Source organism: Phaseolus vulgaris, chromosome 11 (assembly GCF_000499845.2).
Source record: "Phaseolus vulgaris cultivar G19833 chromosome 11, P. vulgaris v2.0, whole genome shotgun sequence".
NCBI lineage: Eukaryota > Viridiplantae > Streptophyta > Magnoliopsida > Fabales > Fabaceae > Phaseolus > Phaseolus vulgaris.
Genome location: NC_023749.2, coordinates 2,043,827 through 2,057,383, shown reverse-complemented (window position 1 = coordinate 2,057,383; position 13,557 = coordinate 2,043,827). Strand labels below are relative to the sequence as shown.

Here is a 13,557-nt window from a genome sequence, read left to right as displayed (position 1 = left end):
TGAAGTGAGGTGTGAGTCTTGCTGAGATGTCAAATTTCATACTATATTTTTTATAAAAAAAAAAAGTTATTGTCAAGATATTTATATTAATAAAGAATTGATTAATTACTCGTTTATATTTTAAAATAGAGATATTTACTCTCTTGATTCTATTAAAAATAGCAATTTTAAATTTACGGGCAAAATTAAGACATTGTTGCTAAAGTATTAATTTATAATGTATGTTTGAGGAAACATTCCATTCATAATAAAGATGAAATTGGTAATAATTTTGTTATGTCATATTGACAGGTTAAGAATAATTAGAGACTATAAAACAAGGTTAACATTTTATTTTAATATAAGAAATAAAAAAATTCGATAGGAAATATTGTAATAATAACATCAAGCATTGAGACACAATAGATAAGTTTAATTAGATATATTCATAGCTTTGATGAAATATATGCGAAACTAAAAATGTTTAGCAAGACTTAATAGTTTTGGAGTTATTTTGATTTTGTTAATTTCCCAGCTACCACCATTGCATTGAATTCCTCTCTGAGACTGTTATATTTCTTGCTTAGACTATTGAAACCTCCCCTTTCCTCCTCTGTCACCTCTTTCTTCTTCTTTTCCAACCGACACTTTGTCAATTCAATCTGTTTCTTCAGCTCTTCAATTTTCATACTCTTCTGTTCATGCTCTTTCTGCAACCCTTTCAGTTCTGAATCTCTGCTTCCTAATTCAATTTCCAATAAAGTCACACATTTGTCAGCAGACACCACATTATATGATTTCACCACACAGGGACATAACATGTCATGTTAAAATGAAAGTGTATTGTTAGCATTACAAGACAATCTCAGTTTAATGGTACATTAATTGAATATGACTACACTTAATGTTAACATGCCTAATGTTTGAAAAAAGAGAAAGAAAGATTATAAAATAAGAAAAAATATCATGAGAATAAGTGGTATTTGGTCAATCACAAATCTTGAAGAAATGATGTGTTTAAGTTAAAATTTGAAAAGAAATGGATACCTGTAGCTGTGCCATTCGGTATACCAAAATCAAATGCTTCCATGCTGCTACTGCATATTAGAACATTTACTTCAATTTATATGTGCTGTCATTGTTCTATCTGAAACTAAGGTTGCAACCACCGACCAACAATACATGTAATAAATGTAAAAATTAATGTTGTAACTTCAAACCCTTTAACTCTGCCTCCAAGTCATCCATAGTCAAAGAACATGCATGAGAAACTCAGAAGTTTGTATATAAAAGAAGCTATGTGTCCCCTTGTTCACTGAGACGCGTGTACCTTCCTTGGACTTTTTTCAACTTTCTCTTCCACGAGGAAGACCAACCAACCTACCCAGAATGCTTTTTCAAGAACACAAGGACGAACAAGAGATCAAATCACAGAAGAACAACAAAGATAACACATGAAACTGCACCCGTGAGACTTCTCTTACTGTTTTTATTCTTTCATTACTTACATGCCCATCTAAATCTTTTCATTTTTCTTCTAAAAAAATATAGGACCTTTCTCTTCTAAGATGAAGATAGGTACCATGAAAATGCATGAAGCATGTTAATCAATAAAGCAGCAAAATGGATCTGACCAAGAAGCAGAAAAAGATAAACTACCTGCACCTTTGTACGTAGGCTTCCAAGGACTTCACTAAATGAGTAGTCTTTGTTTCTCTATAGCCCTGGTACAGAGTAAATCCGCATGCAACCCATGGTTTCTGGTTTTTGGTTTTTGCAGAGACACATACACATATATATACATACAATTATTACAGAATGGAAAGAAATGAGGGGACCCTTCTCCTTTAACTCCTTGTTTCACTGATGACTCTCCCACTTTTCACGCCCTTTCATTTATTAGTTTCTATGAAACAAACAAACAAACAGAGAAAGTGCGATGTGATGAGCATTTGATTAGGGTGGACTTGCACATTCTTTATGAAGGAGTTTTGAATGATAGGTGTTGTGAGGTGTGGTGTGGTGGAGGGTGGCACATGACTTGCAGTGAGCAATGCCACAATTCTGGATGGTCATCATTTGGACCACCTTCCTTTGAAGGTAACTAAATCTGCAACATTAAGTGAAGTACAGAGATTTGCTGAACCATTGATGTGAAACTTTCTGTTTGCTTGTCCTCTCATCTCACTCCTAATCATGCATAAGAATCAGATTACTTGCAAAAGCCATATTTTCTTGCAACCCATCTTAGTCTACTTTGACTTTGCAACAAATAGATAACTACATAGTCACATTGGAAGGTACAAAGGGAAAAGGATTTGGTTTGGACCCATCTTAGTCTGCATATTTATTTCAAGTTTTGGTTGCTGAATGTTACTTTGTGGTGCTTAACTTGATGAGGGTAGTTGGGTTTGATAATGTTTTGGTTCAACTTTCAATAAGAACATGAAGTGAAATTCCCGTTTCCAATGCAGCTCAGAGTTTTTGGCTATGCTATTGGCCTTTTGCCTTCTCTCGTTTGACTTAACATCATTTATTTCATCTTAGCCAAAACTGTTCAGAGCTGCTCTCAGGAACTCATATTAATGTATTCACTATTTACTTCTGTTTCTGATGTGAACTTCAATGAAAAAAAGTTGTACCATTTAAATTCTTTTACTGTAGAAGTTTACTGAGCACCGGCACAAACTATAGAATTAGTTTTGTAAGACTCTTATATTTTTGAATGAAATAATACATACATAAAGAATTAGCATACAATATTTTTTACTTTTATATTTCTTTCAACTTTTATTACAAAATTTAGTTAATTAATTCATCAAAATTGAAAAAAAAATCTTGTGAAATCAAATTAATAATGTTGATTTTACTATCATTAGTACTATGTTTGATAACAATGAGTTATTTAGGTATATCTTAACAAAAGTTTGTTGAACTTATCATATTATTTATTATAGATTATATTGTTCTAGTGAGAGTTTGTTAGACTTATCATGTTACTGGATCATCCATTATATATATTGTACTACGCGAGTTGACGGATCTCACATTAGATAAACATAATATATAAATGAATGTAAATCTCAACTTATAACTCTATTTTATAAACTTTGAATTAGATTTAAAATTTACTTAATATTCTCATATCTGAACTTGATAATTGTGATTCTATTTTCGAGGACTCTTTTCTTCTTGTTGATGATGTCAAATATGAATAAAAAGTACTTTAGAAAAAAAATATTTTTGATAAAAATTAGTGACATCAAATTATTTTAATTAACTTTCTTAACCAGTGTGAAATGAATTATGTATAATTTTTTTCTAAAAGTATCCCTAAAATTAATGGGATATAATTTTTTTGAGTGTATATTCTGCAGTGATTGTTTAAAGCTTCCAAATTCCAAATTCAAATGTGGAATCAGGGCTTTCCTTGCCGTTGAGCAGCAAACTTCGCAGACAAAAATTGCTCTCGTGAGGAAGGTACTTTTCTTTACTCTTCCCTTCATAACAATACTTTCAATTATGAGCATTTGTTTTAAAGGGGTTTCACTGTATGATGAATTAGATGAATTAGAAATTAAGAGTATTCATATGCTTTCACTTGGAATTTGAAGGGGTTTTACTTTTTTGCAACATATATGGTTCATCAAGATTCTCAAACGATCCTTGGTTGCAGCTTAATTGTTTTTGTTTGATGTAAACCAGAAATATCAGAAAAAGGGTTATTGAAGTAGTGGGTGAAATGCTTGTAAATTGCAATCATCTTGGTAGATTTAAGCTGAGTTCATTCCCATTTAAACTGCAGAGGTTGGAGTGAATTTAAGCTGTTTGACAGAAAAACAATCTCATCTTTGTCTTCTTCTACAATGATTTTTTGTAATCTTTTTTACTAGCTGATTAAGCAATTCTACCATGCAGTCTGAGATGCCAGAGATGCATTTGTATCCTTGAGTGCAGCTTCATTGGCTGATCAACCCTCATGAACTATTGTAGGTACTGCTTCACTCATCCGGAGGACACAGATACTCCACAGAATCCATCTATAAATGCAAGTTTGTACTATCATTATCATGATTTTTCCACTATATAGTATTTCATTAATATTTTGCCAGAAACCCAATTACGAGTGCTATTCCGGCCAGTACCCAACAATCACAGGTCAGATGCACAGGAAATTGTACAACAATCTGTATAGAGATCAAACATCGACTAAAGATATTGTATAGGATATAAGTGAGCGTAAATCTTATTTCATTTCATAAACCGGTTTTATAAATCGTTTTTATAAGATAATTAGACTTAAGAAAACTCTTATTCTTGTAAGAAAAATGGATTTCTTTTGTTGAGAAGAGTTAATTGCATTTTATATGTTTTTCCCTATGAGAATGCAGAAAGGAGGAGTCCAACTAGGAATGAGGGGGTTACGAAGCTGGGAAGCTCAGAGAGATCAACTCTGTTATTTTTCTTTTCTTTTCTCTCCTTGTATGAAAAGATTGACCTACACATTACCATGAGTGGCTAAGCTCCCCTTGTATTAAGATTGAATGTGATGTGATCCATCAAACTCTTCTATACCTCTCTTGGTTTGTATATGAAATCATTTTGTTCAGTGTTAATGACTTGACTTTGTTCTCACAGCTAAGGTGACTTGATCACTCATCCTTTGATTTTTGGTTTAGATTTATGCTGGGAAACTGATTCTAAATCTGGTTTGAATCAAGACTTCTAATAATCTTAGATGCTAGGAATATGTTTGATGTTATTAGTTGTGATTCATTTGTGAGCTTTATGCAAAGATCCTGTTTTTTCTGATTTCAGGAATCAATTGTTGTAATAGAATCTTTAGAAATTCTAAAAGCAAGGGATTGTTTTAGAAGGAATTTTGGAACTCAATAACATTGAATAAGATAAATCATAATCTTAAATCCTAAATCATAAACTCTAAATTTTTTACTATAAAAAGTCTAATTAAATTGAACCATCGAATTTGTTTATGACATGCAAACAATCATTTGTATGATTATTGAGATTATTGAGACTTTTAGTTTAGTTTCTAAAGGTTCAAAAATTACTATTTTTAAGCTTCTATACTTTTTTCTTGATTTTTATTTTTGTAATTCTTTTATCTTTGTTATTTAATTTTAGTTTTTACAATATATATTTTTCAGTTCTTATAATATCTATTTTTCATCTTGAATTCGTCTCTTCGATGAAAAACATTTGACAGAGATGAAAACAAATATTACACATACTAAAAGAAAATTAAAGAAATAAGATAACAAACTAAATAAAATAAAAGATACATAGACCAAATTGAAAAATGGTGAAAACTAAAAGCAAAATACTGCCATATTTCATTAATGAAAAGTGTTCTTACAAAAAGGGACCAAGAACACTCGAATCGAAACGACAAGATGGCCTTTACACAAATCTTCTGATTTCGGGCTATACTCTCGGTTTGCTATCAGGCTGGATTACTTCTTGTGTTCCTCTCGGCTGCTTCTCTCGGCAATTTATCTCGGCTGCTCCTCGCGGTTACTCCTTTCGGTTGGTGTTCCTCACAAGTGGGGGGATGTACCTGCAAGTCGCTCCGATGCCAAAGTCAGAGACAATGTAATGGTTTTTCAGATAAAATCAATCTTACCTTTTTCTTGTGTTGACTTCCTATTTATAGGGTTTCGTTGATGGGCCTTCTACAGTACTTTTGGACTTTCTTCTCACACCTTTTTATTACTTTTACACCCCCTTGTGCAAGTTCCTTATATTATCCTTTCAGGTTTCGGTCCAGACCTTTCGGTTTTAATTTAACACTTTGATTATTGAACATGTAGTTCTCGGCATGTAGTTCTTGGCCTATATCTCTCGGTTTTAGGCTACCAGTACACTGGCCCCCGAGACAAAAATAATTTTTTTATATTGAAAGTATTTGTTGTCTTAATAAAATATAATTGTTTTGAGTTTTGATTTGATGTGGTATTTAATGCCTTGGTTTTCGTAATTCACTTTTCTGAAAGTATGTGATTTGACATGAGATGCCTATTTGAACCGTTAGATCATATGTATTTTTGAATAATTTTGTTGATCAGAACGTTTCAAATTCTAGGGTTCTCGTGGGTTATAAATAGGTTTCCCTTTGAACCTTTTTATGATTGTGAAACTTTTCGCTATTTAAACCAGAAGCTCATTTTCCATCATCAGTTGATTTTGGCAAAGGTAATGTCTCTTTCAAGCCTTTCTGCTAGTGATGATTGTTCGAGCGCGGGTGGTGAATCAACTGGGCGAGTGGTTCGGGCAGAGGATCATCCAGACTCAAAGTCTTCATCTGCTACCCCTTCTTGCATGAATGACTCTAATGCAGCCCCTACTATTGATGTTCCTCAAGAAATCGATTTTATGTCGGCTCGGAAAAACCTTCGTCCAGGTTATCAGTGGGTTAACCCTAGAGTTCGGGAATATTTTTCGAAGTATCGTTCTGCTATTGAACTGCGTAGTTTTCTTTCTCATTCTCAGATATATTATTCTGATATTGAGAACGATATTATTTCTTTTCGGCGTGTTGGAGATGCTGATAACGTTTGCCATGGCCGAGAAGATGATAGCTATGAGTTTTTCTATTTTTATGCTTGCTTTTTTAGAGACCTTCACATTCGATTGCCTTTGAATAACTTTCAAATAGGCGTTCTTAATTTTCTTAATGTTGCCCCTACTCAGCTTCACCCTAATGGGTGGGCTGCCATGCAAGCTTTTAGTATTTTGTGTAAATTATTGTCGCTTTCTCCTAGTCCTGCTTCGTTCTTGTATTATTATAGTTCTCGGCCTGGTAAACGACCAGGGTGGCTTTCTCTTATTAGCAAATCCAACGTTTGCTTCCTTAAACCTTTTACATCATCATATAAGGATTTTAAGGGAGGTTTTTTCAAAATTCTAATAGAGCCGATAGGGAAAGAGTATTTTTTCAATGGAGAGTCTCCAAAATTTCCTCTTTACTGGACAAGAGATCCCGTGAAGTTCAATTCAATATCTTTTCACTCAATGGGGGCAGCCGATCGGTATGTTATTGAAGTTTTCAGTCACCTCTCGTACCAAATTCCCACTCGCGCCTTGCTAAAATTGTATACTTCGTCCCATCCACAAGAAGATCTTATTGGTAGGTGGTTGTTCTTCATTTTCTTGTTTTATAGGATGTGTTTTTTAACTTTGCTAAGTTTTTTATTGATTTTCAGCTTTGATGGGAAGCACAAATCCGAAAGCTCGGTCTTATTTTTTGAACCTGCTGAACAAAGTAGGTGATGTGACTCCTCGGCGTGAAAATGTAGTGAATCCTGTTGTTGAAACCGAAGAAGCGCAGCGTATTGCGCCTATTGAAGTGGTTGAAGTTGCACACAATGTGGATGTTGCCGGGCCTTCGAAAAAATCAAAGAAACGAGATAGAAGCAACAAGAGATCGCACTCTTCTTCTCGGCGTCATCGTCGCGTTGAGAATGTGTCGTCTGAACCGCTTTCTGAAACCATTTTTTGTGCATCAACTAAGTATGCAAAGTTTGTCCAAACTTCTTTTGACGAATCGTCTTATAATATGTTGAAAAATATGGATGCTGCTTCATTAGCTGATTCCGTTATTGAATTGTCAAGTAGAAGTTTGTTGATTGGAAAAATGATGAAGGAGAAAAATGGAAATTGTGTGTCTTTATCTGAATTTGAAAAATTGAGGACTGACCTTGCTGAATATAAGGAGAAAACGAGCTCTTTGTTCGAGCAACTAGAAGAGATGAAGAAACAGAAAGGTGAACAAGAAGTTGCAAAGGAAGAGTTTAAAAAAGAAATTGTTGAGTTGAAGAATGAAAGCTTGAGGTCTAGTGAAGAAAACGCTCAACTCCGTAAAGAGAATCAACTGCTGAATGAGAAGGTGTTAGCGTTATTGTCTACGAACGAAGCCGACAAGAACGCCATCAAAGTTATGGACGAAGAGATAAATCAGCTGAGGACCAACGTTTTTGAAGCCGAAAGCTTTATATTTGAACAACATCAACTTGGTTTTGAGAAAGCGCTTCAGCAAGCAAAATATTTTTACAAGATTCCACTTGATGAAGGCAACTTTGATGTTAAAAAGGATTTTTACAAGGGTGAATTGGTGCCGGCTAACGAGATCCCAGACACTGATGCTGAAGATGTTAATATTGAGAGCTAGATGGGCGTGGGTTTACCTGCCGAAAGTAGATTTATTTTGAACTATGAATCCATGTATGGATGCTTTTTGATATGCTAATCCATGTGGGGGGATTCGTTTTGCTAAATGTAATGTCTTTTTAAGAACTTTAATACATATAGTTTGTTGGATTATCAACTGTCATGATTTTGCATTATTGATCGTATACTACGTAATTGTCACCTACGAAATAGCGGATTGTCAATTGTCATGATTTTGTAAAATATCATGGGTTGTTGATTCATAATTTATTGGATGTGCGAATTTTCGGGTGAAATCATTCAAGACCGAAAGTGTGATGAATATATTTCTTTTCGGGTTCGCTTTCACTTAGAGTGAAATCATCCAAGACCGAAAGTTTGATGAATATATGTCTTTTCGGGTGGGCTTTCACTTAGAGTGAAATCATCCAAGACCGAAAGTGTGATGAATATATTTCTTTTCGGGTGGGCTTTCACTTAGAGTGAAATCATCCAAGACCGAAAGTGTGATGAATATTTTTTTCGGTGGCTTTCACTTAGAGTGAAATCTTCCAAGACCGAAAGTGTGATGAATATATTTCTTTTCGGGTGGGCTTTCACTTAGAGTGAAATCATCCAAGACCGAAAGTTTGATGAATATATTTCTTTTCGGGTGGGCTTTCACTTAGAGTGAAATCTTCCAAGACCGAAAGTGTGATGAATATATTTCTTTTCGGGTGGGCTTTCACTTAGAGTGAAATCTTCCAAGACCGAAAGTGTGATGAATATATTTCTTTTCGGGTGGGCTTTCACTTAGAGTGAAATCATCCAAGACCGAAAGTTATGTAAATAAACGACACATTAATAATGGATAATGCTTCTCCATTGATGGATAGATATATAGAGTCTTATTTGTACATCTGCAAATTCAACTAAAATAAAACTTTAAATGACTTGTATTCCATGTTCTTGGTACTATTTTTTCTTCTAAAGTTTCCAATCTGTATGCTCCATTGTGCAAATTTTCGAGTATTCTGAATGGACCTTCCCAGTTAGACGCCAATTTTCCATGTCGCGGATCTTTTCGGGCATCCGTTCGCATTCTCCATACTAAATCCCCCTCCTTAAAGTCCCTGAATTTTACTTTCGCATTGAACCTTTTCATTGCTCTTCTTTTTACTGCTGCCTCTTTTATTTTTGCTCGTTCTCTAAGTTCTTCAATGAGATCAAGGTCGGTTCTCAAGCATTCATTGTTAATATTCCAGTCTTCTATCTGTCTTCGCAACGTTGGTTCATTCACCTCTACAGGTAACATTGCATCCATCCCATATGTGAGGTTGAATGGTGTTTCAATAGTTGAAGTTTGTGGTGTGCATCTATATGCCCATAAGATCTCTGGTAACTTCTCTGCCCATAAACCTTTGGCATTTCCTAACCTCTTCTTCAATTGTCCCAAAATAACTTTGTTTGCGGCCTCCGCTTGTCCATTCGTTTGCGGATGTTCGACTGAAGTGCTTATTGATTTGATTCCCAAATCTGCATAAAATTCCATAAGTTTTTTGTCAAGAAATTGTCGGCCATTGTCAGTTATTATGGTGTGTGGGATTCCGAATCGACATATTATATTTTTCCATATGAATGTTTGAACTTGCTGAGCTGTGATCTTAGTCAGTGCTTCTGCTTCTATCCATTTTGTAAAGTAATCTACAGCGACTATCATGAATTTAGTTTGTCCTCGGCCGAGTGGAAATGGACCGAGTATATCAATTCCCCATTTTGCAAATGGCCATGGAGAAGTAATTCCTTGTAACGCCTGTGCTGGTATATGGTTCAAACTTCCAAATTCTTGACACTTCTTGCATGTTTTAACATAAATTTCACAATCTTCTCGGAGTGTTGGCCAATAATATCCAGCTCTGCAAACTTTTGTTGCCATTGTTCGAGCTCCACAATGTAAGCCACATATTCCTTCGTGAAGTTCTTTCACTACATATTGAGCTTGCTCTTTTGAGAGACATTTCAACAAAGGTATTGAATATCCGCGTTTGTAGAGTTCATCTCCAATTAACACAAAACTAGCTATTTTTTTTGTCATTTTTGTATCTAATTGAACGCCTTGCTCTTGACTCTTTATAGCTTCCATATATGTTTCTATCCATTCATCTTTTGTTGTGGTGACGTTGCAATATTCCTCGAAACCGACTGTCGGGTGGCTGAGGGTTTGTTGTATAACTGAATTGTGTTGGAGTTGCCGCTGTTGACTTGCCAACTTGGATAATGAATCGGCTTTCATATTTAGTTCTCTCGGAATATATTTTATTTCGGCTTGTTTGAAACATTGCATGACATTTAGTACCTTATGATAATATTGCATCAATAATGGATCTTTCACCTGATAATCTCCTCGCACCTGTCCTACTGAGAGCTGAGAATCACTTTTGCAAATGACGTTTTCAACTCCCATGTCTCTCGCCAGTAATAGTCCTGCAATAAGAGCTTCATATTCGGCCTGGTTGTTGGATGTTTTGAACTCGAATCTCAATGCCATCTCTATTTGGAAGTTTGTCTGGTCCTTCAAGTACTATCCCTGCTCCACTTCCTTTTTTGCTTGACGCGCCATCTACATATAATGTCCACTGCTCCTGCTGTGCTGTTGTCGGCATCTGGATGATGAAATCTGCAAGGGATTGAGCTTTGATTGGTCCTCTCGGTTCATACTTGATGCCATATTCGGAAAGCTCCATTGACCATGTCACCATCCTACCTGCAAGTTCTGGTTTTCTCAAAATTTTTGATATTGGATAATCGGTCCTCACAATTATCTGATGATTCTGGAAGTATGGCCGAAGACGCCTTGCGGCGTATACCAAGGTCAAGGCGACTTTTTCTACTTTGGGATATCTGGTTTCAGCATTTTGAAGGGATCTACTTACAAAGTATATTGGTTTCTGGTCCGGATTTTCTTGGATTAACGCTGCTCCTATGGCTTCATTGGAAGTTGCTAAGTAAACTATGATGGGTTGGGTCAGCTCAGGTTTGATTAGGATCGGTGGTTCAGCTACCATGCTTTTGATTTGAGAGAAGGCTTGCTCACATTTTTCATCCCACTCAAAGGTTTCAGATTTTTTCAACAAGCTTATTATCAGTTTGGTTTTTTCAGCTAAGATTGGTAAAAACCTTGACAATGAATTTAGTTTTCCCACTAACCTCTGCACCTCTTTCAGGTTTTTCGGGTTCCCCATCTTCATAATTGCTTCACATTTATCAGGATTAGCCTCAATCCCTCTGTTGGTTAACATAAAACCTAGAAATTTTCCACCTTTGACGCCAAAAACACATTTTTCTGGGTTGAGACGCATATTGTACTCTCTTATGCGTGAAAACACTTCCTCGATATCTCCCAAATGGTTCTCCACTTCCTCTGACTTCACAACCATATCGTCCACATATATTTCCATATTTCTTCCAATTTGATCTTTGAACACTTTATCCATCAATCTCTGATACGTTGCTCCGGCATTTTTTAAGCCGAAAGGCATGACTTTGTAACAATAATTTGCCGTATCTGTGGTAAAAGCTGTTTTGGGCACATCTGGCTCATACATCTGTATTTGGTTATACCCTGAATAAGCATCGAGGAAACTCATCATTTCTTGTCCAGACGCCCCATCTACCAATCGGTCAATGTTGGGCAATGGATATGTATCTTTCGGACATGCTTTATTTAAGTCCGTATAATCTGTACACATTCTCCACTTTCCATTCGGTTTTTTGACAAGCACTACATTGGACAACCATGTCGTATATTGAGCTTCCTTAATGAAACCGGCTTGCATTAACTTCTCAGTTTCTTCCATTGTTGCCTTTCTTCTTTCTTCTCCCAACTTTCTTCGCTTCTGAGATATCGGTCTCGCTTCTCGGCATACCGACAACTTGTGGCAAATTATCTTGGGATCGATTCCAGGTATATCAGACGGTGTCCAAGCGAACAAGTCTTTGTTGTCGCGTAACAACGTGACAATTTTGTTTAACAATTCTTCGGGCAAACTTCCACTTATATAAGTGCATTGCTTCTCGTCCCGGCCTAATACCACGGCTGTAGTCTCTTCTTTTGGTTCCAACCTATCATCATTTAATCTGGGGTCCAAATCCGCCATTGCCACCATTCTTTCGGTATCTTTGTGTGTTTGTAAATTCATCTTCAGACCGGCTGCATAACATTCTCGAGCATCCCTTTGATTAACATAGACTGTTGCTATCTCCCCCTTTTCTGTTGGAAATTTCATTGCTAGATGTGGTGTTGAAACTATTGCTCCCAACTTATTCAAAGAAGAACGTCCTAACAACACATTATATGACGTAGAAGCATCCACCACCAAATATCTGATTTTAATCTTTTTAGTCTTACTCCCTCTTCCGAACGTGGTCATCAAATCCACATATCCTTTCGTGCTGACTCTCTCCCCTGAAAAACCAATGATTTGTTCTTGGAAAGGTACGATGTCTTCTTCTTTTAGATGCAATCTTTTGAAAGTATCCCAAAACAGAATATCAACTGAGCTTCCTTGATCAACCAAGGTTTTCATGACGACATATTCGGCTATTTCTACTGTTATCACCATAGGATCGTCGTGATCGGGATCAATTTCTTGAAAATCTTCATCTGTAAAAAGCATTGGTGGCAAAGTTCTTCTTTTAAAAATGTGGTTAATGGTCCTTATACTTCTCCAATGTTGTTTCCTTGCTGATGATGATTCTTTTCCAGAGAAACCACCTGAAATAGTGTTTATAAACCCCCTGACGGGTCTCCCCAAACTTCGTTCCCTGCTTCTCCTTACTGATTGTGTGTTTTGGTAAACCCTGTCATTTCTTCCTTCTGATCTTCCACCTCTTCTATCATCTCTTTTTTCTATTATTTTTCCTCTTTCAGATCTGTCTGCCCTTCCCCCTGTTTCGATTTCTTTCAATCTTCTCTCTGGACTTGTCCTCAGTCTAACATTTCCTCCTTGAACAAAACGCTTCAACTGCCCATCCTGAATCAATTCTTCTATTCTATCTTTTAACCCGACACACTCCTCTGTATGATGGCCATGATTTTTATGATATTCACAATGTTTGGTGTGGTCGGCCCTCTCCGGTGTTCGCGCTTTTCTAGTTGGTGGTATTATCTCTGCCGCCATGGCTTCTTGTAAGACTCTCGTTCTGTTTGTATTTAAGGGTGTGTATTGCTGGAACTTTCGGCTTCTGAATTCTTCCCTGGCTCTCCTAGCCATAGGTCCACTTTCTTTTTCTATCACCCTTTTTTCACCTCCATCCATCCTTGCCTGATTCCGGAACTCCCTCAGTTCTTCCATTTGCATGAACTTTGACGCTCGTTGTCTTAGTTCATCTAAACTAGTCGCGGGTTTTTTG

The 13,557-nt window shown here is 36.1% G+C and overlaps 2 long non-coding RNA genes across 2 annotated transcripts; one reads left to right on the top strand and one right to left on the bottom strand.

Moving 5' to 3' along the window:
- Nucleotides 1–391: 391 nt before the first annotated feature.
- LOC137822357 (uncharacterized) lies at nt 392–2,586 on the bottom strand. Its single transcript, XR_011082923.1, has 3 exons — nt 1,639–2,586; nt 1,027–1,076; nt 392–721 (listed from the first exon to the last, which is right to left on the bottom strand). It is a non-coding gene; the product is annotated as an uncharacterized lncRNA (long non-coding RNA).
- A 746-nt stretch (nt 2,587–3,332) lies between these two features.
- LOC137824888 (uncharacterized) lies at nt 3,333–4,638 on the top strand. The gene is made up of 3 exons (XR_011083278.1): nt 3,333–3,459; nt 3,898–4,027; nt 4,371–4,638. It is a non-coding gene; the product is annotated as an uncharacterized lncRNA (long non-coding RNA).
- The last annotated feature ends 8,919 nt before the right edge of the window (nt 4,639–13,557 follow it).